This window comes from Monodon monoceros, unplaced genomic scaffold (genome assembly GCF_005190385.1).
Source record: "Monodon monoceros isolate NGI ecotype Baffin Bay Population unplaced genomic scaffold, NGI_Narwhal_1 Super_Scaffold_21, whole genome shotgun sequence".
NCBI classification, from domain to species: Eukaryota; Metazoa; Chordata; class Mammalia; order Artiodactyla; family Monodontidae; genus Monodon; species Monodon monoceros.
Window position 1 is genome coordinate 71471528 of NW_021703778.1, and position 26503 is coordinate 71498030.

At 39.2% G+C, this 26503-nt stretch overlaps 1 non-coding gene across 1 annotated transcript; it reads right to left on the bottom strand.

The window, feature by feature from the left end:
• Window positions 1–2299: 2299 nt before the first annotated feature.
• Window positions 2300–2404, bottom strand: LOC114905294. Its single transcript, XR_003796145.1, has one exon. It is a non-coding gene; the product is annotated as a U6 spliceosomal RNA (small nuclear RNA).
• Between the last annotated feature and the right edge of the window lie 24099 nt (window positions 2405–26503).

Below are 26503 nucleotides of genomic sequence, written 5' to 3' on the forward strand. Positions count from 1 at the left end.
TATCTTTCCATGTGTTTGTGTCATCTTCAATTTCTTTCATCAGTGACTTATAGTTTTCCAAGTACAGGTCTTTGCTTCCTTAGGCAGGTTTGTTCCTAGATATTTTATTCTTTTTGATGTGATTGTAAATGGGATTGTTTCCTTAATTTCTCTTTCTGATAGTTTGTTGTTGTTAGTGTATAGGAATGCAAGAGATTTCTGTGCATTAATTTTGTGTCCAGCAACTTTACCAAATTCATTGATTAGCTCTAGTAGTTTTCTGGTGGCATCTTTAGGATTCTCTATGTATAGTGTCATGTCATCTGCAAACAGTGACCATTTTACTTCTTCTTTTCCAATTTGGATTCCTTTTATTTCTTTTTCTTCTCTGATTGCCATGGCTAGGACTTCCAAAACTATGTTGAATAACAGTGGCGAAAGTGGACATCCTTGTCTTGTTCCTGACCTTAGAGGAAATGCTTTCGGCTTTTCACCATTTAGAATGATGTTTGCTGTGGGTTTGTCGTATATGACCTTTACTATGTTGAGGTAGGTTCCCTCTGTGCCCAGTTGCTGGAGAGTTTTTATCACAGATGGATGTTGAATTTTATTAAAAGATTTTTCCTCATCTATTGAAATGATCATATGGTTTTTATTATTCAGTTTGTTAATGTGGTGCATCACATTGATTGATTTGCAGATATTGAAAACTCCTTACATCCCTGGGATAAATCCCACTTGATCATGGTGTATGATCCTTTTAATGTATTATTGGATTCTGTTTGCTGGTATTTTGTTGAGGATTTTTGCATCTATGTTCATCAGTGATATTGGCCTGTAATTTTCTCTTTTTTTGTGATATCTTTGTCTGGGTTTGTCTGGTGATGGTGGATTCATAGAATGAGCTCAGAAGCATTCCTTCCTCTGCAACTTTTTGGAATAGTTTCAGAAGGATAGGTATTAATTCTTTTCTAAATGTTTGGTAGAATTCACCTGTAAAGCCATCTGATCCTGGAGTTTTGTTTGTTGGGAATTTTTGTTTGTTTTGTTTGTTTTTTTACTGATTCAATTTCAGTACTGGTAATTGGACTGTTCACATTCTCCATTTCTTCCTGGTTCAGTCTTAGGAGACTGTACATTTCTAGGAATTTATCCATTTCTTCTAGGTTGTCCATTTTAAGCATTAACAGCCAAAACATAGAAACAATTCAAATATCCACCAACTAATGAATGAAAAAGCAAATGTGGTATATCCACACAATGGAATATTATCTGGCCATGAAAAGAAATTAATTACTGATACATACTACAACATGGATGAATCTTGAAAATAGTATGCTAAGTGAAAGACACAAAGGCCACATACTTTATGATTTCATTTATATGAAATGTCCAGAATAGGCAAGTATATAGAAATAGAAAGTCAATTAGGGTCTAGGGAAAATGGGGACTGGGGAGTGATTGTTAATAGTAATTGCTACTACCAGGTTTCTTGGGGGGTGGGTGATTAAAATGTTCTAAAATTAGATAGTGGTGATGGTTGTGAACACACTAAAAATCATCAACTTGTACACTTTAAAAACTGTGGTAAAATATACATAACATAAAATTTATCATTTTAACAATTTTAAAATGTACAGTTCAGTGAAATTCAGTACATTTACATTGTTGTGCAACCATCACCACTATATATCTCCAGAACTCTTTTCATATTACAAACTAAAACTCCATAGCCTATTAAACAATAACTCCTCACGCCCTCCTCTCTCCAGCCCTTGGCAACCACCATTCTACTTTCTGTCTCTATGATTTTGACTTCTTTAGGTACCTCATGCAAGTGGACCGTACTGTATTTTTCTTTTTGCAAGCAGCTTATTTCACTGAGATAATGTCCTCAAGGTTCATCCAGGCTGGAGCATGTGTAAGAATTTCCTTTCTTTTAAAAGGAAGATAATATTCAGTATATATGTGAATATATACACTGGTTGTATATATTCAGGTTGCTTCAACCTTTTGGCTGTTGTGAATAATGCTGTTATGCACATAGGCGTTCAAAATATCTTTTTAAAACCCTGCTTTCAGTACTTCTGGGTTTATCCCTAGGATTGGAATTGCTGGGTCATAGAGAAACTCTGTTTTTTATTTTTTTGAGGAACCACCATACTGTTTTCCATAATTGCTGCACTATTTTATCTTCCCACCAGCAATGCACATGGGTTTCAGTTTCTCCATATTCTTGCCAACATTTGTTATTTTCTGTTTAAAGAAAAATTTTTTTAATGATAGTCACCTTAATAGATGTGAAATGTATCTTACTGTGGGTTTTTTTTTATGCTTCACAAATTTGCATGTCATCCTTGTGCAGAGGTCATCCTAAACTCTGTTATCATCTCAATTTTAGTATATGTGCTGCTGAAGCAAGCACTTGTGGTTTTGATTTGCATTTTCAATTGGCTGCTTTTAAGGCATTAGCTCTCTTTTTTATTAATTAATTAATTAAAAAAATTTGGTTGTGCTGGGTCTTAGTTGCTGCAGGTGGGCTCCTTAGTTGTGGCTCGCCAGCTCCTTAGTTGTGGCACCTAGGCTCCTTAGTTGTGGCATGTGAACTCTCAGCTGTGGCATGCATGTGGGATCTAGTTCCCAGACCAGGGATTGAACCTGGGCCCCCTGCATTGGGAGCATGGAGTCTTGACCACTGTTTCACCAGGTAAGTCCCCAATTGTTCACTTTTAAAGAGTGAATTTTGTCATATAGTAATTACATCTCAATTTGAAAAACTGTTCGTTGAGAGACCCTAGAAGCACTGAGCGTGCCTAATGTTCAGATCTTGGCTTCTAAATATCTTTCTTCACTAAAGCAGCCCCAATCTGGGGCAGAGAAAGTAGAAGGTAAGCCTGGGACATTTCATTGTGCCAAAAAGCAAGGAAGTGCTCAAATAATGATGGGACATGTCTAAAGGACAATGGCCAAATTTGGGACAATTTGAGCATCAGAAAGAACAATGACTGTAATTGTAATATAATGCATAAATAACAATCTATGAATTCATGGTAATAAAAAGGAGAGAGAGAGAGAGAGAAAAAAAAGTGATTCTTTATGGAAGAGGGCAAGGAATGATAGAATTTAAAAATCATCATTTTTTGCAACTCCTAATGAAATAATAGGTTCAAGCAAGGATTAGTAATATATGCTGCCATTAAGTGAACAATTGTCAGGAAACCATACATCCACATGGTGTCATCCCCAGATTACATATTAATTGCAAATGGAAACACATACCTTTGCAATGGAGAAGTCTGGCGATCACAACTTTAAACAAGTGATCAAATTCAACATGACAAATTGTAGAAAAGCTTGATATTTGTGCCTCCTAATATGAGGCAATATTAAGTACACAACATCAACTATTAAGTATTCTTACTAAAATCGTTTGCCTGAACGTAATCAAGCTTCTCTAGACCTGATCTCCATTTTCTAGGAATTCAGGGGATAGTGGGACAAGTGAAAGGATGCCATGTAGGATATTTTACAAGGCAATTGACCTAAAATCTTCAAAAAGTCAATGCCATGAAGAAAAAGAAACAGCAGCAGCAATGGGACTGCTGTACAGTCTGTCATACAGAGTGAAGTAAGTCAGAAAGAGAAAAATACTGTATGCTAACGAATATGTATGGAATCTTAAAAAAAAGAAAATGGTACTGATGAACCTAGTTGCAGGGCAGGAATAAAGAGGTAGACATAGAGAACGGACTTGAGGACATGGGGTGGGAGGGCGAAGCTGGGGTGAAGTGAGAGTAGCATCAACATATATACACTACCGAATGTAAAATAGTTGGCTGGTGGGAAGCAGCCGCATAGCACAGGGAGATCGGCTTGGCTCGGTGCTTTGCGATGACCCAGAGGGGTGGGATAGGGAGGATGGGAGGGAGGCTCAGGAGGGAGGGGATATGGGGACACGTGTATGCATATGGCTGATTCGCTTTGTTGTGCAGTAGAAACTAACACAGTATTGTGAAGCAATTATACTCCAGTAAAGATCTATTTAAAAGAAAAAAGACATTTGAGAGACCGAATTAAACAATAACAACCGCAACAAAACACAACACCTGTTCAGTAAGGGCCTACTGCTGACTGCATATAGATTTTGTAAATTGATGCTAAAATGATGCAGGCACATTATTTATCATGCTTTAATGATAATCTAAAATACTCATTGTTAAAATTTTTTAATGAATGTAAATTTTTATTGTAAATCTCTTTCATATTCCCTCCCTTATGGGAAAAGAAATTATAATCACATAAAGAGCTGTGCCTGAAAGCAGATAATATAGCATGTGCTTCATGATATTTGTATGATTTATCACTAAATCACAGATTCAACCTGGAAGAAAATAGAAATGTATGGAACAATTTTTCATGTCATTAGGCAAGTAAAATGATTCCACTTGTTAATGCCATTAACTGCAGTATGGGCCACTTCATAACATAATATTTCTAGACAAAGTGAAGCTTTAAAATAGCACTGTCCTTGGGACTTCCCTGGTAGTCCAGTGGTTAAGACTCCACTCTTCCAATGCAGAGTGTGTGGGTTCTATCCCTTGTTGGGGAACTAATATCCCTCATTCTGCGCCATGGCCAAAAAAAAAATAAGTGTATATGAAAAAAAAATTGCACCGTCCAACAGAAATGTAATGCGATCCACAAAGTGAACCCATATATAATTTTACATTTTTTAATAGTAATGTTTAAAAAGTAAAAAGAAATAGGTAAAATGAATTTTAATGATATATTTTATTTAATCCAATATATCCAAAACATTATCATTTCAATAAGTAATCAATATAAAAATTATTTAAGAGATACTTCACATTCTTTGATATAAGTGTCTCTGAAATGTGGCATATAATTTACACTTTCAGCACATTTCAGTTTGGACTGGGCACATTTCATATACTCAATAGTGGCTTCTCTGTTGGACTAGACAGTGCAGGTCTAGAATATAAATACTGAAATACTGAGTCTAAATAGGATTGGTTTTAAGTGCTACAGATGAGCAATATCAAATACAGAATTTTCAAAAGGGAACTTTCCTAACATGTACTTTTGATTTGTTTTGGTACTAAAATGTTTTGTCAGGGGTGAAAAAATAAGCTGACAAATTCTGTTTACCTACCAAGTGATTAATATTTTTGCACTTAAGATAAAAGAGTGGAGATGACAGTGGTGATGGAGGGGAAGAACCTCCAATTTTACACATCTGCATTCACTATCACTAAACATGGAACTAGCTTATACAGTCTGCCATGAGTGTCTGAATGCAAAGGACGTAAATGTTCCAAATCCTACCAATTCTCCCTTCAAATCAGCTAACCTTTTAGGTTCACCACCCAGACCTTAACCCAAGTTCTTTTCCATTGGCACCTGGGCAGGTAGAGAAGGCTTCTCTGTTTTCTCTGCTCCGGAAATTGCCCCAGCCCTGCCTCACAGGTACCACCAGGTCTGTTCTCCTTTTCCACATCCTGCCTCACAGACCCTCCTGTAGGTGCAGCTCCAGCCACCTCACTGTGACCCAGCCATCCTGGGTGGACAGATTCTACTATCTGGCCTAACCCTGTCTTTCCACCTCGAATGCTATCTTCCCTCAGTAACCCAAGCTCACCCCTGATGTTGCCCTTTCTATCACATCATTTCCCTCAGCTAAGACATTCTTCCCTCTGTCTGGCTAGTTAAGTTCTATTTGCCTTCCCCTGCTTGGTGTAAATTTCATTTCTTTCAAGGAAGTTTTGTTGTTCAGACTGTTGGCAGTCTGCTTTCCCCTCCTTCTCCACGTTGGGTCACCTGTCCTCCGTGCCATTCACTGTCTCGTGATTGTCCCCATGTGTATGTTACCTTGCTCGGGAGCCTGCAGGGCCAGGTCACTGAGTCCTGCATATTGCGACCTCTTTGTTCTCCCCTCAGCATCCTGCGCAGGGCAGAGCCCACAAGAGGCTCGCAGTTACTCACAGGAATTCCTTCCCGAGGCCTCTCCACAGTGCCGAGATGTCTAGAAAGTCAAAAAACACGCTTAATGCTCGTACTTGAAAAAAGTGTCAGGGCCATGGGAAGCATTTGCTTTTTGTGGTAGATTGATTGCAAAAATATCCTCAGTTCTTCAACCTGTCCTGTATCCATGCCTGTTGTTATGTGACTTTGTGGCTCCTCCTACCAGGAGGTGGACCCCGCTTCCCCAGCCTTGAATCTGGGTGGGCTATGTGACTTGCTTTGGCCATGAGAATGAGGCAGAAGAGACAAAGCACCAGTTATGACCCTAGGCCTCCAGGTAAACACGGTCAGAAGTCTGGGCTCCCACATGCTGGTCTCACTGCCAATAACCAATGAGGATACTAGGGCAAGACACTTCACCTCCTGGGTCTCCATTTCCTCATCCATGAAATAAAGAGATCCAACCAGGATAATCCTAAAGAGACTTCTAGGTCTTTATCATTTTGTGTTCATGAAAACTATGAATATATGTATATTATATATAGATGCTCTCACCCAACTAGACTACTGAATTAAAATTTTGCCAGCCATTGTGGAAAGTGGAAGTATTCTACACATGCAACAGATAATCGAGACATTGTGTCCACACAGTCTTAGCAATCATTAATAAAATCTTGAACCATCTTTGGAAATAGTCACTAAAAAAAGCAACTAGTATTTGCCAGGTGCTTTCGTGTACCCTCGTCTCATTGAATTCTCACAACTCTGTAAGATTAAGATGGATAATCTCTCTTTACATTGGGGGAAACAATCCCCAAATTAATTAAGTTACCTTCAGGTACTTGGGTGTGAAGACAACCTACTAAAACACTTGTAAAGGTGGTAAATTTTAAATACCTTAATCCTCTTCCTTCAGAGTTTATGCCAAGGGGAAGGTCCACAGTCAGGGATTTCCTTATAACTTCTGTTTCTTTGGGAAGTTCTCCCAGCTAGAGCCTGTCATAGCCAGATGGCCAGGGACCCACAATTCACAGAATAACATTCGCATTTAAATTGTAAATGTCATATACCAATAAGTTCATATCTCTCTTTACAAAGTACACTTACAGCTTTCAACTGTGGCCCTTTAATGAACATCAGTACTGATAGTGCACTGTAATTCATATTCTCATAAGTAGCTAGTAAATAAAACGTAAAGAATTGCATGTTTTGCCTTTTTATAAAGGTCACATTTGTTACATATAAACACTTAAAATATGCTATAATTTTTGTAACCCTAATTTGAAATTTCTTTATGTTGATATAGACTTGATAAAAGGAAGAAATGTGCTGTCTACTAAGAGAAACAGTTTCCACCTTCATCTGAGCCCTTTAGGGTATGGAGAACACTGCTCTTATAGGATGGCTGGTTTCATATTAGCTCTTTCTAGAGAAGAACAGAATACACCTAGTTTTTTTCCAGTGCCTAAGTAGGCAATTGCTCTAGAAGGATGGTGGTCTACACATACTCCAATCCAATTCTCCCCCCACTGCCCAAATCACACAGTGAACCTATTGACTCACCAATTCAAAGAAGCATTTAACAAAAACAAAACCAAAACTTCAGATGTAGATGTCTGCTTCTAGCTATGGCAGAGGAGCTGGTATCAGAGTTATTCTCCTACTGAAAACCACTATGAAAACTAGATTTGCTTAAAAGCTGGGTTTTTTTTTAATTGAAATATAGTTGATTTACAATACTGTGTTAGTTTCAGGTGTACAGCAAAGTGATTCAGTTTTATATGTATTTTTTCAGATTATTTCCATTATAGGTTATTACAAGATATTGAATATAGTTCCCTGTGCTATATAGTATATCCTTGTTGCTCATGTATTTTATGTATACGTAGTTTGTATCTGTTAATCCCATACTCCTAATTTATCCTTCCCCTGCTTTCCCCTTTGGTAACCATAAGTTTGTTTTCTATGTCTGTGAGTCTGTTCCTTTTCTTTTCTTTTTTTGGCCATGCTGTGCAGCTTGTGGGATCTTAGTTCCCCAGCCAGGGATTTAACCTGGGCCCTCAGCAGTGAAAGCGTGGAGTCCTAACCACTGGACCGCCAGGGAATTCCCATGTTTCTGTTTTGTATATAGGTTTATTTGTATTATTGTTTTAGATTCCACATATAAGTGATATAGTATTTGTCTTTCTCTGTCTGACTTACTTCACTTAGTACGATATTCTCTAGGTCCATCCTTGTTGCTGCAAGTGGGAGTATTTCATTCTTTTTTATGGCTGAGTAATGTTCCATTGTATATATATACCACATCTTAAGCCAATTGTCTGTTGATTGGCACTGGGTTGTTTCCATGTCTTGGCTATTGTAAACAGTGCTACTATGAACATTGGGGTGTACCTATCTTTTTGAAGTAGAGTTTTCATCTTTTCTGTATATATGCCCAGGAGTGGGATTGCTGGATCAGATGGTAACTCTATTTTTAGTTTTTAAAGAACCTCCATATTGTTTTCCACAGTGGCTGCACCAATTTACATTCCCACCAACGGTGTAGGAGGGTTCCCTTTTCCCCACACCTTCTCCAGCATTTATTATTTGTAGATTTTTGATGATGGCCATTCTGACTGGTGCGGGGTGATATACCTCATTGTGGTTTTGATTTGCATTTCTCTAATAATTAGCAATATTGAGTGTTTTTTCTTGTGACTGTTGGCCATCTGTATGTCTTCTTTGGAGAAATGTCTGTTTAGGTCTTCTACCCATTTTTTTTATTGGGTTGTTTTGTTTTTCTGATATTGAGTTGCATGAACTGTTTGTATATTTTGTATATTAACTCCTTGTTGGTTACATTGTGTGCAAATATTTTCTCCCACTCCGTAGGCTGTCTTTTCATTTTGTTGATGGTTTCATTTGCTGGGCAAAAGCTTTCAAGTTTGATTAGGTCCCATTTGTTTATTTTTGCTTTTTATTTATTTTGCCTCAGGAGACTGATCTAAGAAAATATTGCTACAATTAATGTCTAAGAATGTTTTGTCTATATTCTCTTCTAGGGGTTTTATGGTGTCATGTCTTATATTTAGGTCTTTCAACCGTTTTGAGTTCATTTTTGTATATGGTGTGAGGGAGTGTTCTAATTTCATTGATTTACATGTAGCTGTCCAGCTTTCCCAACACCGCTTGTTAAAGAGACTGTCTTTTCTCCATTGTATATTCTTGCCTACTTTGTTGTAGATTAATTGACCATAGTGTGTGGGCTTATTTCTGGGCTCTCTATTCTGTTCCATTGATCTATATGTCTGTTTTTGTGCCAGTACCATGCTGTTTTGATAACTGCAGCTTTGTAGTATTGTCAGAAGTCTGAAAGGGTTACGCCCCCAGTTTTTTTCCTCAGGATTGCTTTGGCAATTCTGGGTCTTTTGTGCTTCCATATAAATGTTAGAATTATTTGTTCTAGTACTGTGAAAAATGTCATGGGTATTTTGATGGGGATCACATTAAATCTGTAGATTGCCTTGGGTAGTATGGCCATTTTTTTTTTTTTTTTTATTGCAGTACGCATGCCTCTCACTGTTGTGGCCTCTCCCGTTGCGGAGCACAGGCTCCGGACGCGCAGGCTCAGCGGCCATGGCTCACGGGCCCAGCTGCTCCACAGCATGTGGGGTCTTCCCAGACCGGGGCACGAACCCGTGTCCCCTGCATCGGCAGGCAGACTCTCAACCACTGCACCACCAGAGAAGCCCTGTATGGCCATTTTTAACAATATTAATTCTTCCAATCCAAGAGCATGGGATACCTTTCCATTTCTTTGAATCACCTTCAGTTTCCTTTAATAATGTTTTATAGTTTTCAGTGTAAAGGTCTTTCACCTCCTTGGTTAAATTCCTAGGTATTTTTTTAATGCGATTTTAAATGGGATTTTTAAAAACTTTCTCTTTCTGATATTTCATTGTAAGTATAAAGAAATGCAACAGATATCTGTATATTAATCTTATATCCTGCTACCTTGAGGAATTCATTTATTAGTTCTAATAATTTTTGTGTGGAGTGTTTAGGATTCTGTATATCAAGTATCATGTCATCTGCAAATAGTGACAGTTTACCTCTTTCCTTCCAATTTGAATACCTTTTATTCCTTTTTCTTGTCTGATTGTAAAACGATTTTTTTTTGTTTTTTATCTTTTGAAGGCATTCGAGAGTAAGCAAGATAGCTAGGACTTGAAGGACTATTGTCCTCAAGCAGAGAGAAGTGCATCGATTGTGTTCCACATTCTTAGTGACTTCTTCCTCTCAGAGTGGTTGCCAATTCACAGTTCTGGCCACAGAGAGTGAATATAAAGCAGAAGCATAGAACCTGCAGCAAGTTTACTGGGCTAAGGGAGACAAAAATTGGAGTTCAGGGCTACCTAGGTAGGTGGGATTTGAGGGGAAAAGATCCCAGAAGAGAGAGAAATACAAAGAAGTGAGCCTGAAATTCTATTTATAATCCCATCTCAACATTTGTTGACACTTAAACTGAGCTCATGAGATTCCAAGAAAATGAACATAAAGTTACCAAGGGGCTAAAGAGCTAAGCAGAGATTTTGGCAGTCTCACATTTATGAGGAGACACATGTAGGAGTTTAAAGTTCACCAACTGAGACCCATGAACAGGTACTGCTCTAGAGGTAAATGCACACTGGACATAGACCAGCTTTAACTTGACCAAGGTGATCTGCCTTAATCTGTCTGTCTGCCAGTGTGAGGAGGGCATCCATGCAGGAAGTTGGCCTAAGGCCCAGTGTAGGAGCCAGAACAACATGGGGAGGGTATTTCATTGCAGAGCTGCCAGCACAGGGTGACAAGGGTGTCCATGGGGCAGGGGAGGGGCAGACTGGCATAGGAAATGCATTCACAAGTGGGGGTGGCCCATCCTGGGGACTCAGAGCCCAAGAAGGGTGAGGAGGATATCCCAATGGAGAGGGGAAGGGGCTGTCTTGAGTGTAAGGTCCTGAGCAGGGTGGGGAAGGAAATCACATGGGGTTGTTGGGGAGGCCCAGAGTTGGGTTTCAGAGCCTGAGCAGTGGAAAGGTGGGCATCCATGTAGAAGGCCAGCCTGGCATAGGGTGTTGGAGCCCAAGCAGGGAGAGGAGGGTGTTCATGCAGTGGGCTTGTCCTATGTGAGAAGTCAAAACCTGAGTGGGAATTTTGCAGGAGAGAGGGGCTGGTGGCGGTGATGCAAAATTGGTTATATAACTAAGGATGAATGGAGCCACGTTTCTCACTATTAGAGAAAGGCGTTACAAACATGACTTGAATAAACCCTGTGATGTTGGATTGGAATTCAAGGTATTGGTGTGAGCTTATAGTTTTCAATAGAGAGAAATAAATGTGTGTGTGTGTGTGTGTGTGTGTGTGTGTGTGTGTGTATACGTATGTATTCTCTTGCTCTGTCTACTGAAAGGACCTGGGAGAAGGAACATCCCAACATGAATAAGCACAAGTAAGCCTGGGATATGTTCTGATGGAAAGCCAGGAGGTACTCAAAAATGATAGGACTATGTCAAAAAGACACTGATAGTAATTTGAAGGGATTCCCATTAGTCAAGTCAGGGACAATTTGAGAATCAAAAACATAATAATAGTAATGGATTATAACCATTTAATTAATCAGGAAGTTCATACTGATATAAATAGGTAAACAAATTGCTGGAAAGTTTGATATGGAGCAGGATATTACATAGTTTAAAATTACTTCCCCCTAAATATTTATTAATTACAAAGGGCAATAGAGCAACTTTACATACTGTATGATTCCATTTATACGGCATTATGAAAAGGCAAAACTACAGAGATGGAGAACAGATCAGTGGTTGCCAGGTATTAGGGGCAGAGGGAGGGCTTCACTACAGTGTTTCTGGAGTAATATTTTATGGCGTGATGAAACTGTTTGCATCTCGTCTATGGTAATGGTTACATGATTCTATGTATTTGTCCAAGCTTATAGAACTGTGCATCAAATAGTGGAAAAGCCTGAGAGACAACACCTTAATCAAACAATCAAAGTGAACATCATCAGTAATGGGACAAACTGAAGCCCTGTGATCCCTGAGGGGATGCGACGAGAAGAATGCAGCATCACTTTTGTGATATTCCCGCCAAAGATGCATAACCTGAGAACTCGTTTGGAGGTTCTAGCAGGGAACACAGCTATACCCTTGGTGGAAGATCAGTCCTCCTCTTTCAGGGAAGTTCGTCCTCTTTGACCCAGTCAGTGTGCAGCTTTGGGAGGAAGCATGTGGAACCATGATCAAGGACGGGGACACCCACCTAGCCAGCCAGATCAGATCAACCCTGGCAATCAATAGGGTGACAGATGTCACAAGCAGATCGCTCTCATATCCTAAAGATGCATAAACTGCATCTAATCATGAAGAAGCATCATACAAACCCCAATTGACCCACATTCAGCAGAATACCGGCCCTGTGATCTTTAAAAGTGTTAAAGCCAGGAAAGTCATGGAAACATGAGAAAGTCTTCTATAATTTTCAGCCGCAAATCATGTACATATTTTGTTAGATTCATGTCTAGGTATTTCATTTGCTTTTGAGTGGTTATAAATGGTTTTGTGTTTTTAATTTTTTTTCACATCTTTGTTGTTAGTATATTGAAGTATGTTTGATTTTTGTGTGTTGATTTTGTAGCCTGAAACCCTGCTGAAGTGTTGTTTCTCAGACTTTCCTTGAACATACTTTAGAATTCCATCTGACCTCTCTACACTGATTTTTTTAAAAATTGAAATATAGTTGGGATCCCACAAGTGCCCTGAGCCCTGCGCTTCAGGCAGTCAGAAATCTGCGCTGGGCTGAGAACCTTGGAGTCTTGGCGTTTGGCTTGCTGTGCATTCGGCCACTGAACCTCGTTCGTTAGCACTTCTAACAAAGCCAGGACCTGGGGAAATGCTGGGGAAGCCTTCCGGTCGCAGGAAGGTATAAGTCCAGTGTTTTGAAGCAAAGACTCTGGAAGAGTTGCACAAGTCCTTCCTGCTTCATTTTCCAGCACCTCATACACGGCGTCGGCCTCGCAGAAGAATATGAAAGATATTGTAACTGTGATTCAGTGAGGAGAGGCATCTGAAGGCTGGTCCTGGGGAAAATTTTCCGGAGGTGGATCAAAAAAGATCTTGCTACTGAACTGCCCTGGAGCCCGAGGGGAGGGCGGCCTCACTGGAGCTGCTGGCTCTGGAGGAGCCCCACCAGCCAAAGCCGCGACAGTCCTTGGGACCGTCGGCGAGTTGTTTCAACAAGTAACTTAAAGACAAAATGTAAAAACAAGGAGGTTTGTGCCTGAGATCATGTTGATGTGAAACCAGGGATGGCCACCTTGTGCCAGGAGTTGCCAGTCTGCCACCTGCTAAAGAAGAGGATGTGTCACCAATACCTGCCGTTGGAATTTCTCCCCGGGCAGAGTGAGCACAACTTGGAGGAGCTTCAAGATGGCGGAAGAGGGCTTCCCTGGTGGTGCAGTGGTTGAGAGTCCGCCTGCCGATGCAGGCGACAGGGTTCGTGCCCCGATCCGGGAAGATCCCACATGCCGCGGAGCGGCTGGGCCCGTGAGCCATGGCCGCTGAGCCTGCGCGTCCAGAGCCTGTGCTCCGCAACGGGAGAGGCCACAACAGTGAGAGGCCCGCGTACCGCAAAAAAAAAAAAGATGGCGGAAGAGTAAGACGCGAACATCACCTTCCTCCCCACAACTACATCAGAAATACATCTACATGTGGAACAACTTCTACAGAACACCCACTGAACACTGGCAGAAGACCTCAGACCTCCCAAAAGGCAAGAAACTCCCCAGGTACCTGGGTAGGGCAAAAGAAAAAAGAATAAACAGAGACAAAAGAATAGGAACGAGCCCTGCACCAGTGGGAGGGAGCTGTGAAGGAGGAAAGGTTTCTACACACTAGAAGCCCCTTCGTGGGTGGAGAGGGCGGGTGGCGGAGGGGGGAAGCTTCGGAACCGCGGAGGAGAGCACAGCAACAGGGGTGCAGAGGGCAAAGCGGAGAGATTTCCGCACAGAGGATTGGCGCCGACCAGCACTCACCAGCTAGAGGCTTGTCTGCTCAGCCGCCGGGGCGGGCGGGGGCTGGGAGCTGAGGCTCGGGCTTCACAGGTCGGATCCCAGGGAGAAGGCTGGGGTTGGCGGCATGAACACAGCCTGCAGGGCGTTAGTGCACCGCGGCTAGCGGGGAGGGAGTCCGGGAAAAAGTCTGGACCTGCCGAAGAGGCGAGAGACTGTTTCTTGCCTCTTTGCTTCCTGGTGCGTGAGGAGAGGGGATTAAGAGCGCCGCTTAAAGGAGCTCCAGAGACGGGCGCGAGCCGTGCCTAAGAGCGCGGACCCCAGAGACGGACATGAGACGCTAAGGCTGCTGCTGCCGCCACCAAGAAGCCTGTGTGCGAGCACAGGTCACAGTCCACACCTCCCTTCCGGGAGCCTCTACAGCCCGTCACTGCAAGGGTCTCGTGATACAGGGACAACTTCCCCGGGAAAACGCACGGTGCACCTCAGGCTGTGCAACGTCACGCAGGCCTCTGCCGCCGCAGGCCCGCCCCGCACTCCGTATCCCTCCCTCCCCCAGCCTGAGCGAGCCAGAGCCCCCGAATCAGCGGCTCCTTTAACCCCATCCTGTCTGAGAGAAGAACAGACGCCCTCCGGCAACCTACACGCAGAGGCGGGGCCAATCCAAAGCTGAATCCCAGGAGCTGTTCGAACAAAGAAGAGAAAAGGAAATCTCTCCCAGCAGCCTCAGAAGCAGCGGATTAAATCTCCACAGTCAGTTGATGTACCCTGCATCTGTGGAATACCTGAATAGACAATGAATCATCCCAAATTGAGGAGGTGGACTTTGGGAGAAACGATATATATATATTTTTCCCCATTTTCTCTTTTTGTGAGTGTGTATGTGTATGCTTCTGTGTGTGATTTTGTCTATATAGCTTTGCTTTTACCATTTGTCCTAGGGTTCTGGTTTTTTTTTTTGTTATTACTTAAAAATTTTTTTCATAATAATTATTTTAATAACTTTTATTTTATTCTTTCTTTCTTTCTTTTTTTTCTCCCTTTTATTCTGAGCTGTGTGGAGGACAGGCTCTTGGTGCTCCAGCCAGGTGTCAGGGCTGTGCCACTGAGGTGGGAAAACAAAGTTCAGGACACTGGTCCAAAAGAGACCTCCCAGCTCCACGTAATATCAAACGGTGAAAATCTCCCAGAGATCTCCATCTCAACGCCAAGACCCAGCTCCACTCAACGACCAGCAAGCTACAGTGCAGGACACCCTATGCCAAACAACTAGCAAGACAGGAACACAATCCCATCCGTTAGCACAGAGGCTGCCTAAAGTCATAATAAGGCCACAGACACCCCAAAACACACTACCAGACGTGGACCTGCCCACCAGAAAGACAAGATCCAGCCTCATCCACCAGAACACAGGCACTAGTCCCCTCCACCAGGAAGCCTACACAACCCGCTGAACCAAACTTAGCCACTGGGGACAGACAACAAAAACAACAGAAACTACGAACCTGCAGCCTGTGAAAAGGAGACCCCAAACACAGTAAGTTTAGCAAAATGAGAAGACAGAGAAACACACAGCAGATGAAGGAGCAAGGTAAAAACCCACCAGACCTAAAAAATGAAGAGGAAATAGGCAGTCTACCTAAAAAAAATTCAGAGTAATGATAGTAAAGATGATCCGAAATCTTCGAAATAGAATGGAGAAAATACAACGTTTAACAAGGACCTAGAAGAGCTAAAGAGCAAACAAACAATGAGGAACAATGCAATAAATGAAATTTAAAATTCTATAGAAGGAATCAATAGCAGAATACCTGAGGCAGAAGAACAGATAAGTGATCTGGAAGATAAAATAGTGGAAATAACTACTGCAGAATAGAATAAAAAAGAATGAAGAGAATTGAGGACAGTCTCAGACACCTCTGGGACAACATTAAAAGCACCAACATTCAAATTATAGGGGTCCCAGAAGAAGAGAAAAAGAAAGGGTCTGGGGCTTCCCTGGTGGCCCAGTGGTTGAGAATCTGCCTGCCAATGCAGGGGACATGGGTTCGAGCCCTGGTCTGGGAAGATCCCACATGCCACGGAGCAACTGGGCCCGTGAGCCACAATTACTGAGCCTGTGCGTCTGGAGCCTGTGCTCCATAACAAGAGAGGCCGCGACGGTGAGAGGCCCATGCACCGCGATGAGGAGTGGCCCCTGCTTGCCGCAACTGGAGAAAGCCCTCGCACAGAAACGAAGACCCAACACAGCCATAAATAAATAAATTAATTAAAAAAAAAAAAAAAGGGTCTGAGAAAATATTTGAAGAGATTATAGTTGAAAATTTCCCTAATATGGGAAAGGAAATAGTTAATCAAGTCCAGGAAGCACAGAGAGTCCCATACAGGATAAATCCAAGGAGAAACATGCCAAAACACATATTAATCAAACTATCAAAAATTAAATACAAAGAACAAATATTAAAAGCAGCAAGGGAAAAACAACAAGTAACACATAAGGGAATCCTCATAAGGTTAACAGCTGATCTTTCAGCAGAAACTCTGCAAGCCGGAAGGGAGTGGCAGGGCATATTTAAAGTGATGAAAGAGAAAAACCTACAACCAAGATTACTCTAGCCAGCAAGGATCTCATTCAGATTTGACGGAGAAATTAAAAACTTTACAGACAAGGAAAAGCTAAGGGAATTCAGCAGCACCAAACCAGCTTTGCCACAAATGCTAAAGGAACTTCTCTAGGCAGGAAACACAAGAGAAGGAAAAGACCTACAATAATAAACCCAAAACAATTAAGAAAATGGTAATAGGAACATACATATTGATAATTACCTTAAATGTAAATGGATTAAATGCTCCAACAAAAAGACATAGACTGGCTGAATGGATACAAAAACAAGACCCGTATATATGCTGTCTACAAGAGACCCACTTCAGAACTAGGGACACATACAGACTGAAAGTGAGGGGATTGAAAAAGATATTCCATGCAAATGGAAATCAAAAGAAAGCTGGAGTAGCAATTCTCATATCAGACAAAATATACTTTAAAACAAAGACTATTACAAGAGACAAAGAAGGACACTACATAATGATCAAGGGATCAATCCAAGAAGAAGATATAACAATTGTAAATATTTATGCACCCAACATAGGAGCACCTCAATACATAAGGCAAATACTAACAGCCATAAAAGGGGAAATTGACAGGAACACAATCATAGTAGGGGACTTTAACACCCAACTTTCACCAATGGACAGATCATCCAAAATGAAAATAAATAAGGAAACACCAGCTTTAAATGATGCATTAAACAGGATAGACTTAATGGATTTTTATAGGACATTCCATCCCAAAACAAAAGAATACACATTCTTCTCAAGTGCTCATGGAACATTCTCCAGGATAGATCATATCTTGGGTCACAAATCAAGCCTTGGTAAATTTAAGAAAATTGAAATCATATCAAGTATCTTTTCCGACCACAATGCTATGAGACTAGTTATCAATTACAGGAAAAAACTCTGTAAAAAATACAAACACATGGAGGCTAAACAGCACACTACTTAATAACCAAGAGATCACTGAAGAAATCAAAGAGGAAGTCAAAAAATACCTAGAACCAAATGACAGTGGAAACACAATGACCCAAAACCTATGGGATGGAGCAAAATCAGTTCTAAGAGGGAAGTTTATAGCTATACAAGTGTACCTTAAGAAACAAGAAACATCTCAAAATAAACAACCTAACTTTACACCTAAAGCAATTAGAGAAAGAAGAACAAAAAACCCCCAAAGTTAGCAGAAGGAAAGAAATCATAAAGATCAGATCATAAATAAATGAAAAAGAAATGAAGGAAACGATAGCAAAGATCAATAAAACTAAAAGCTGATTCTTTGAGAAGATAAACAAAATTGATAAACCATTTGCCAGACTTATAAAGAAAATAATGGAGAACACCTAAATCAATAGAATTAGAAATGAAAATGGAGAAGTAACAACTAACACTGCAGAAATACAAAGGATCATGAGAGATTACTACAAGCAACTCTGTGCCAATAAAGTGGACAACCTGGAAGAAATGGACAAACTCTTAGAAATGCACAACGTTCCGAGACTGAACCAGGAAAAAATAGAAAATATGAACAGACCAATCACAAGCACTGAAATTGAAACTGTGATTAAAAATCTTCCAACAAACTAAAGCCCAGGACCAGATGGATTCACAGGCGAATTCTATCAAACATTTAGAGAAGCGCTAACACCCATCCTTCTCAAACTCTTCCAAAATGTAGCAGAGGGAGGAACACTCTTAAACTCATTCTATGAGGCCACCATCACTCTGATACCAAAACCAGGCAAAGATGTCACAAAGAAAGAAAACTACAGGCCAATATCACTGATGAACATAGATGCAAAAATCCTCAACAAAATACTAGCAAACAGAATCCAACAGCATATTAAAAGGATCATACACCATGATCAAGTGGGGTTTATCCCAGGAATGCAGGGATTCTTCAATATATGCAAATCAATCAACGTGATACACCATATTAACAAATTGAAGGAGAAAAACCATATGAACATCTCAAATGATGCAGAGAAAGCTTTTGACAAAATTCAACACCCATTTATGATAAAAACCCTCCAGAAAGCAGGCATACAGGGAACTTTCCTCAACATAATAAAGGCCATATATGACAAACCCACAGCCAACATCGTCCTCAATGGTGAATAACTGAAACCATTTCCACTAAGATTAGGAAGAAGACACGTTTGCCCACTCTCACCACTATTATTCAACATAGTTTTGGATATTTTAGCCACAGCAATCAGAGAAGAAAAAGAAGTAAAAGGAATCCAAATCGGAAAAGAAGAAGTAAAGCTGTCACTGTTTGCAGATGACATGATAGTATACATAGAGAATCCTAAAGATGCTACCAGAACACTACTAAAGCTAATCAATGAATTTGGTAAAGTAGCAGGATACAAAATTAATGCACAGAAATCTCTTGCATTCCTATACACTAATGATGAAAAATCTGAAAGTGAAATTAAGAAAACACTCCCATTTACCATTGCCACAAAAAGAATAAAATATCTAGGAATAAACCTACAGAAGGAGACAAAAGACCTGTATGCAGAAAATTATAAGACACTGATTAAAGAAATTAAAGATGATACAAACAGATGGAGAGATATACCATGTTCTTGGATTGGAAGAATCAACATTGTGAACATGACTGTACTACCCAAAGCAATCTACAGATTCAATGCAATCCCTATGAAACTACCACTGGCATTTTTCACAGAACTAGAACAAAAAATTTCACAATTTGTATGGAAACACAAAAGACTCTGAATAGCCAAAGCAATCTTGAGAAAGAGAAACAGAGCTGGGGGAATCAGGTTCCCTGACTTCAGACTGTACTACAAAGCTACAGTAATGAAGACAGTATGGTACTGGCACAAAAACAGAAAGATAGATCAATGGAACAGGATAGAAAGCCCAGAGATAAACCCACGCACATATGGTCACCTTATCTTTTATAAAGGAGGCAAGAATATACAGGGGAGAAAAAACAGCCTCTTCAATAAGTGGTGCTGGGAAAACTGGACAGCTAATGTAAAAGAATGAAATTAGAACACTCCCTAGCACCATACACAAAAATAAACTCAAAATGGATTAAAGACCTAAATGTAAGGCCAGACACTGTAAAACTCCTAGAAGAAAACATAGGCAGAACACTCTATGACATAAAATACAGCAAGATCTCTTTTGACCCACCTCCTAGAGAAATGGAAATAAAAACAAAAATAAACAAATGGGACCTAATGAAACTTAAAATCTTTTGCACAGCAAAGGAAACCATAAACAAGACAAAAAGACAACCCTCAGAATAGGAGAAAATATTTGCCAATGAAGCAACTGACAAAGGATAAATCTCCAAAACATATAAGCAACTCATGCAGCTCAATAACAAAATAACAAACAACCCAATCCAAAAATGGGCAGAAGACCTAAATAGACATTTCTCCAAAGAAGATATACAGACTGCCAACAAACACATGAAAGAATGCTCAACATCATTAATCATTAGAGAAATGCAAATCAAAACTACAATGAGATATCATCTCATACCGGTCAGAATGGCCATCATCAAAAAATCTAGAAACAATAAATGCTGGAGAGGGTGTGGAGAAAAGGGAACCCTCTTGCACTGTTGGTGGGAATGTAAATTGATACAGCCACTATGGAGAACAGTATGGAGGTTCCTTAAAAAACTAAAAATAGAACTACCATATGACCCAGCAACCCCAGTACTGGGCATATACCCTGAGAAAACCATAATTCAAAAAGAGTCATGTACCAAAATGTTCATTGCAGCTCTATTTACAATAGCCAGGCCATGGAAGCAACCTAAGTGTCCATCAACAGATGAATGGATAAAGAAAATGTGGCACATATATACAATGGAATATTACTTAGCCATAAAAAGTAACGAAACTGAGTTATTTGTATTGAGGTGAATGGACCTAGAGACTGTCATACTGAGTGAAGTAAGTCAGAAAGAGAAAAACAAATACCGTATGCTAACACATATATATGGAATCAAAAAAAAAAGCAAAAATAAAAAAGAAAATGTCAGAAGAACCTAGGGGCAAGACGGTAATAAAGATGCAGACCTACTAGAGAATGGACTTGAGGATATGGGGAGGGGGAAGGGTAAGCTGGGGCAAAGTGAGAGAGTAGCATGGACATATATACACTACCGAACATAAAATAGATAGCTAGTGGGAAGTAGCCGCACAGCACAGGGAGATCAGCTTGGTGCTTTTTGACCACCTAGAGGGGTGGGATAGGGAGGGAGATGCAAGAGGGAAGACATATGGGGACACATGTATATATATAACTGATTCACTTTGTTATAAAGCAGAAACTGACACACCATTGTAATGCAATTATACTCTAATAAAGATGTTTAAAAATTTTTTAAATTAAAAAAAAGAAATATAGTTGGTGTACAATTTTATGTTAGTTTCAGGGGTACTACATAGCAATTTGACATTTGCATGCATTATGAAGTGATCACCACCAGAACTCTAGCAGCCTTCTGTCCTCAAACAAAGTATTACAGTATTATTGACCGTGTTCCTTATGCTGTATAATACATCCCCATGGCTTATTTATTTTATACACAGTGAGGGTTTTTAGATTTATTTATTTATTTTAAAATTATTGCATTTATTTATTTTTATTTATTTGGCTGCGGTTGTGGCATGCGGGATCTTTAGGTGCACCATGCAAGATCTTTCAGTTGTGGTATGTGGGATCTAGTTCCCTGCCCAGGGATCAAACCCAGGCCCCCTGCATTTGGAGTGCAGAGTCTTAACCGCTGGACCACCAGGGAAGTCCTTAGATTCGTTTATTTTTAATAGTCCATGCTTCTTAGTACCACCTTCTTACCTTAGCTTTGTCGTTGTTGATGGTAATGATTTTTTGTTTGTTTTTATTGTGGTAAGAACATTTAACATGAAATCTACTCACAACAAAATTTTAAGTGTGTAATAGCGTATTGTTAATTATAGGCATGATATTGTACAGCAGATTCCTGAATTTCTCTTTATTTTTTTCATCTGTTTTCTCTTTGTTGCTCAGATTGGATCATTTCTATCCTTCTCGCTTTAGGTTCACTCCTCTGTCATCTCCACTCTTCTACTGAGCCCATCCAGTGAGTTGTGGTTGTTGTTTTTTAATTTCAGTTGTTGCTTTTTAAATTCTGAAATTTTCATTTGGTTCTTTTTATATTTCATATTTGTTTGAATTTTTGCTAAACAATTAAAAATATGTCATCCCTGAATACCCCAGTATGCCTCTGTATCAGAGTGGAAGCTCAGCCTCCACTAAGTGATGCTGCTGTAAAAAGCAGCCCCAAACTTCAGCAACATACGACAAAGGTTTATTTTCCTTCACATTACATGTAAGTTGTTAATCACCAGTGGCTATACTCCAGCGTATGGACAGGCTGAGTCTATTTCACCTCACTCTTCATCCTGGGATCCAGGATGAAGGAGCAGACCCTAGCTAGGTCATGCCATTCCCATGGAAGAAGGAAAAGAAGAAGAGAGCAGGCAGAAATTTGCAGTGCCACTTCAAGCTTCTGTCAGACTGGCAAAGTGTCACTTCTGCTTATATTTCACCGACCAAAGGTCAGCATGATGTCAATGGAGAGGGAAAATATACTCCTTCTAGAGGAGGGCCTGTATATCACAGGGCAAGAGATGAAGGGAGGGGAGGATATATAATTCTTATCCAGAAAAGAAGGATCAAATAATTGAGAACAATAATACATCACTAAAGCATTTCCAAAGAGTAAGGACATTTCCTACTTAATCACAACCCATTGTCACCTCTAACCAAATTAACAACAATTCCTTAATATCATCTAATACTCAGCCTATATTTAAAATTTTCCAATTATCCCAAAAGTATATTTAAAATTTAATTTATTCAAAATCCAATCAAGGGCCAATGTAACATGGTTACATGTCTTAAAGTCTTCTAAAATCGAGAACAGTCAGGAGACTGCATTTTTTTCATCATGGGATGTTTTTTCAAGGGACTTGGGCATTTGTCCAGCAGTATCTTCTACCTTCTGGATCTATTTGGTTGACTCCTCATGGTGTCAATTTAACCTGTTCCTCCATCCCCAGATTTCTCATTAAATGAAAATTAGATATAAACAATCAGTTAAACTGAGGTTACATATTTTTGGAAAGAACATTCTAGTACTGCTGTGTTCATATTACATCACACCAGGCGGCATATATGTCTTGCTGTCTTACCATGAAGGATAAGATTGATCATTGTGTTAAGGTGTTGACAACCTGATTCCTCCAATGTAAATTTTTCCCTCTTGTTAATATCACACCTGTGGTGAGAGACTCATGAACTGTGTGAATAGCTGGTTCCCAACCAACCTTTCATTCAAATGCTTTGGCTTCCATTGACAAGCTTGCCTGAATTAATTTTTTTCAGTTGTAGTAAAATGATAATTTTTATCATTACTTTTACATTTGTTAGCTGGCAATCTTGTGTAAAGAAGGGTGTTCTTTATCATCATATCTAGTATATTTATGAGATAGCTAGATAGATAGATAGCTATTAGATTAAAAAATAAAACTCTTAGGATCCTATACATTGACTTTTTAATCTTATTTTTAAGAAGCTAGTATTATATCATAAACACTTTTCTCTATATATTCTTCAAAATAGTTTTGATGGCTTATAATATGCATTATGGTGTTGAATGGCTATGATGAGTATTAATCTAATATACAGAATCTGTATGCTGAGCATTATAAAACAGTTTTTTTGTGTTTCCTTGACTTCCATGGCTTTGATATTTTAAAATATTACAGGGCAAGTATTTTGTAGAATATCAGTCAATTTGAGTTTGTCTGATAATTTCTCATGATTAGATTTAGGTTATGCATCTAGAATTTCTAGAATTCTGGAATTTCTATCTGGTTCTTTAAAAAACTTTTCTCATTTCTCCATTGAGATTCCCTGTTTGTTCATCCACTGTGGCTACATTTTCCTATAGTTTCTCTATCATATTTATTATACTTGTTTCAGCTAATTCCAAATCCAACATATAAGTCACTTATGGGTCATTGTATACAATATGTTATAGAAAATCTAGGTTAAGTTATATTCCTCTAAAGAATATTGCATTTTGTTGTGGCAACAGTTAAATTACTTGCAGATTATCTTGATCCTTGGGGGCTTAGTTTTAGCCTTCATTAGAGAAGGCATATTCAGTTTTTCCCTTGGTCCTCAGGTCTTTGCTCCTAAGGTGTAGCTCTTCAGAAATGTCAGTGGAAAGCTCTAGCTGTTTGCCAAGCTCCTCTATTTTGGTTGGACTTAAATGCCAAACTTAAACTCCTGAGTCCTAGGCAGCTGCTAAAATCTCAGCTCAGTTCCTTAACCTCTTTTTTGCTGAGTTTCTTGAAGTCTTGTCCTCTGCATACACAATTTAGGAATCAGTCAAGGATTAAAGGGATATTTATATTAAAATTTTGGATCTCCTTCTTTTGTGACTGATTCCTTTCTGGGTCGTTCTCTCCCCTGCCCCTTCCTGCTCCCTGATTTCCAGTGCTTCTGGATCATTTCCAAAGCTCTGAATTCTGTCTCATACCAGTAAAACTGCCACTCTATGCTTGAGCTCTATTAGCCTAGGCACTTCAGTAAACTATGAAATGCCCCAAGGGGAAAAGCTGATTAAATGTCCGTCTCACCCAGTGAGCTTCTCTTCTTCAAGGATAACATCCTTCCCATTTCCCTCTACTTTGGGTTGCTCTCCAGTGCCTTCACACAGTTGTTTTTTATATTTTGTCCAGGATTTACAATTGTTATTGGCAAGAGAGTTAATCTAATACAGGCTACTCCTCCATTCCATAACCTAGAACCGGATAGGTGTGTTTTGATTCAAGGTTATTTAGAATTCATTATAAAGATGAAGAAGTAAATCAAAAAAGCAGTAATAATATTTACATATTAATGAATTTGTTTCTGTTTGGTACTTTAGGTGTTTGTAATGTTTCATAGAATTTGGCATGCTAGGATTGCAATTCTAACTTATAATGTGTAATTAAATAATTTGTTTAAATTTGTTGCTTAATGTTTAAATGTCACTTATTTTGTAAACAGTATGGGAACAGTTAAAGGCATTTTAGATTCATATTTATATTTAACTTATTGGATTTACAAATATTCTTAAATACTTCAGAGAGGTCTCCCTGTAAATCAGATACTGAAATACTTAAACAGGAAATTGACTATATTAGATTCAAAATTCAAATTGAAATAATTAAAGCATTTAATTAAATTTGTAAATAGGACCAAAATTAATACAAGCTCCTTATTAATGATTATTAAAATTTTCTACACTTATAAGGAAAATAAGTGATTAATATTGTAAATTGAATAATTGTGTTTATTTATTTATTTATTAAATTAATTTTTATTGGCGTATAGTTGATTTACAATGTGTTAGTTTCTGCTGTACAGCAAAGTGAATCAGTTATACATATGCATATATCCACTCTTTTTTTAGATTCTATTATGGGATATATGGACCTATATGGATAGGTCATTACAGAGTATTGAATAGAGTTCCCTGTGCTATACAGTGTATTTGTAATTTTAATAAATTGAACAGTTAATTTTAAACTAATATTCTAAATGAGCATGTATTGACATAAACTCCATGGGTTTGGACTCTGCAAGACTGGGTTAAAATGGCTGTGGATCACAATTTACTTAATGTCTGTCATGCATGATTTCTTTATCTGTAAAATGAGGATAATGATACCTCCCTAAAAGTACATGTTGCAATAAATAGTAATGTTCACGATGGTAATAATAATGATTAATGATAATATTTTTAAAGGAGAGTTATAAAACAATGTACAAACTATGATTCCATTTTTTGGTTAAAAAATAAGGTATGCAAAGACAGGTATTAAAAAATCTCCAAGAGGTTATATACATTAGTTTTTACATACAATTATCTATCATATAAAAATTTTTTCCACAGTATAAATGTATTATATCATGATATCTATTTGTTGTATGTGTATGTGTGTGTGTTCATATATAAAACTTCTAGTTGTAGTTGATCATTTCGTGGGGAGGGATTATGAGTAACTTTTACTACTTGTTTCTTAATTTCATTTATTGTCTGTGTTGAGCAGATATAACATAATCAGCACAAACACATACCTGAACATTTTAAAGTCAAGAAAGACACATATTTCCTTGGTTTTAATCTTGCATGGAGATCTTGCCACAAGGGTCCAGGGAGATAGAAGTCATGCTCAGTATCATCCATTACACAACCATTAAGTCACTGAAAAATCCTTGTGTAGAGTATTTGCTTTGAGATTGGGTGCAGCCTGATTTCCATCCACACGTACTTCATTTCTGCCAGTAAATGTGATGTTGCTTCACAGCATAATGAAGGTGCAAGCCTCTGCCTGTCCGAGTCTCTTAGTAGAGTATGTGTGTTGAGAAACCTTATAAGTAGGAGGGACCCTTGTGTCCTTGCCTTTTCTCCTTTTGCCACCTCTTTTCACTCTTCATGCTCTCTTATAAAGACTTAACCCCTCTCGAGGCCCCCCTGAGCCTCTGCGCATCCCAGGGGAAATTTCCAAATCTGTCTCTGAAACTCCTTCCTCTTCCCAGGACCCAGGTCAGAATTTCCAAGTTTCTACTGGACATTCCCACCTCAAATTCAGCAAACCAGACACTCGCAGTTTCATGGCCTGCAGACCAGACTTTTGTCCCCCTTTTTGGATAATGGTTAATGGGATCTCCAATTTACTTAACTAGATAAATGTATTTAACCTCATATGTCCTTTCATCCTGGAGGCTTTTTCTGACCATCTCTCTCCCAGAGAATAAACCCTCTCTCACCTGAGCAATCCAGGCTCC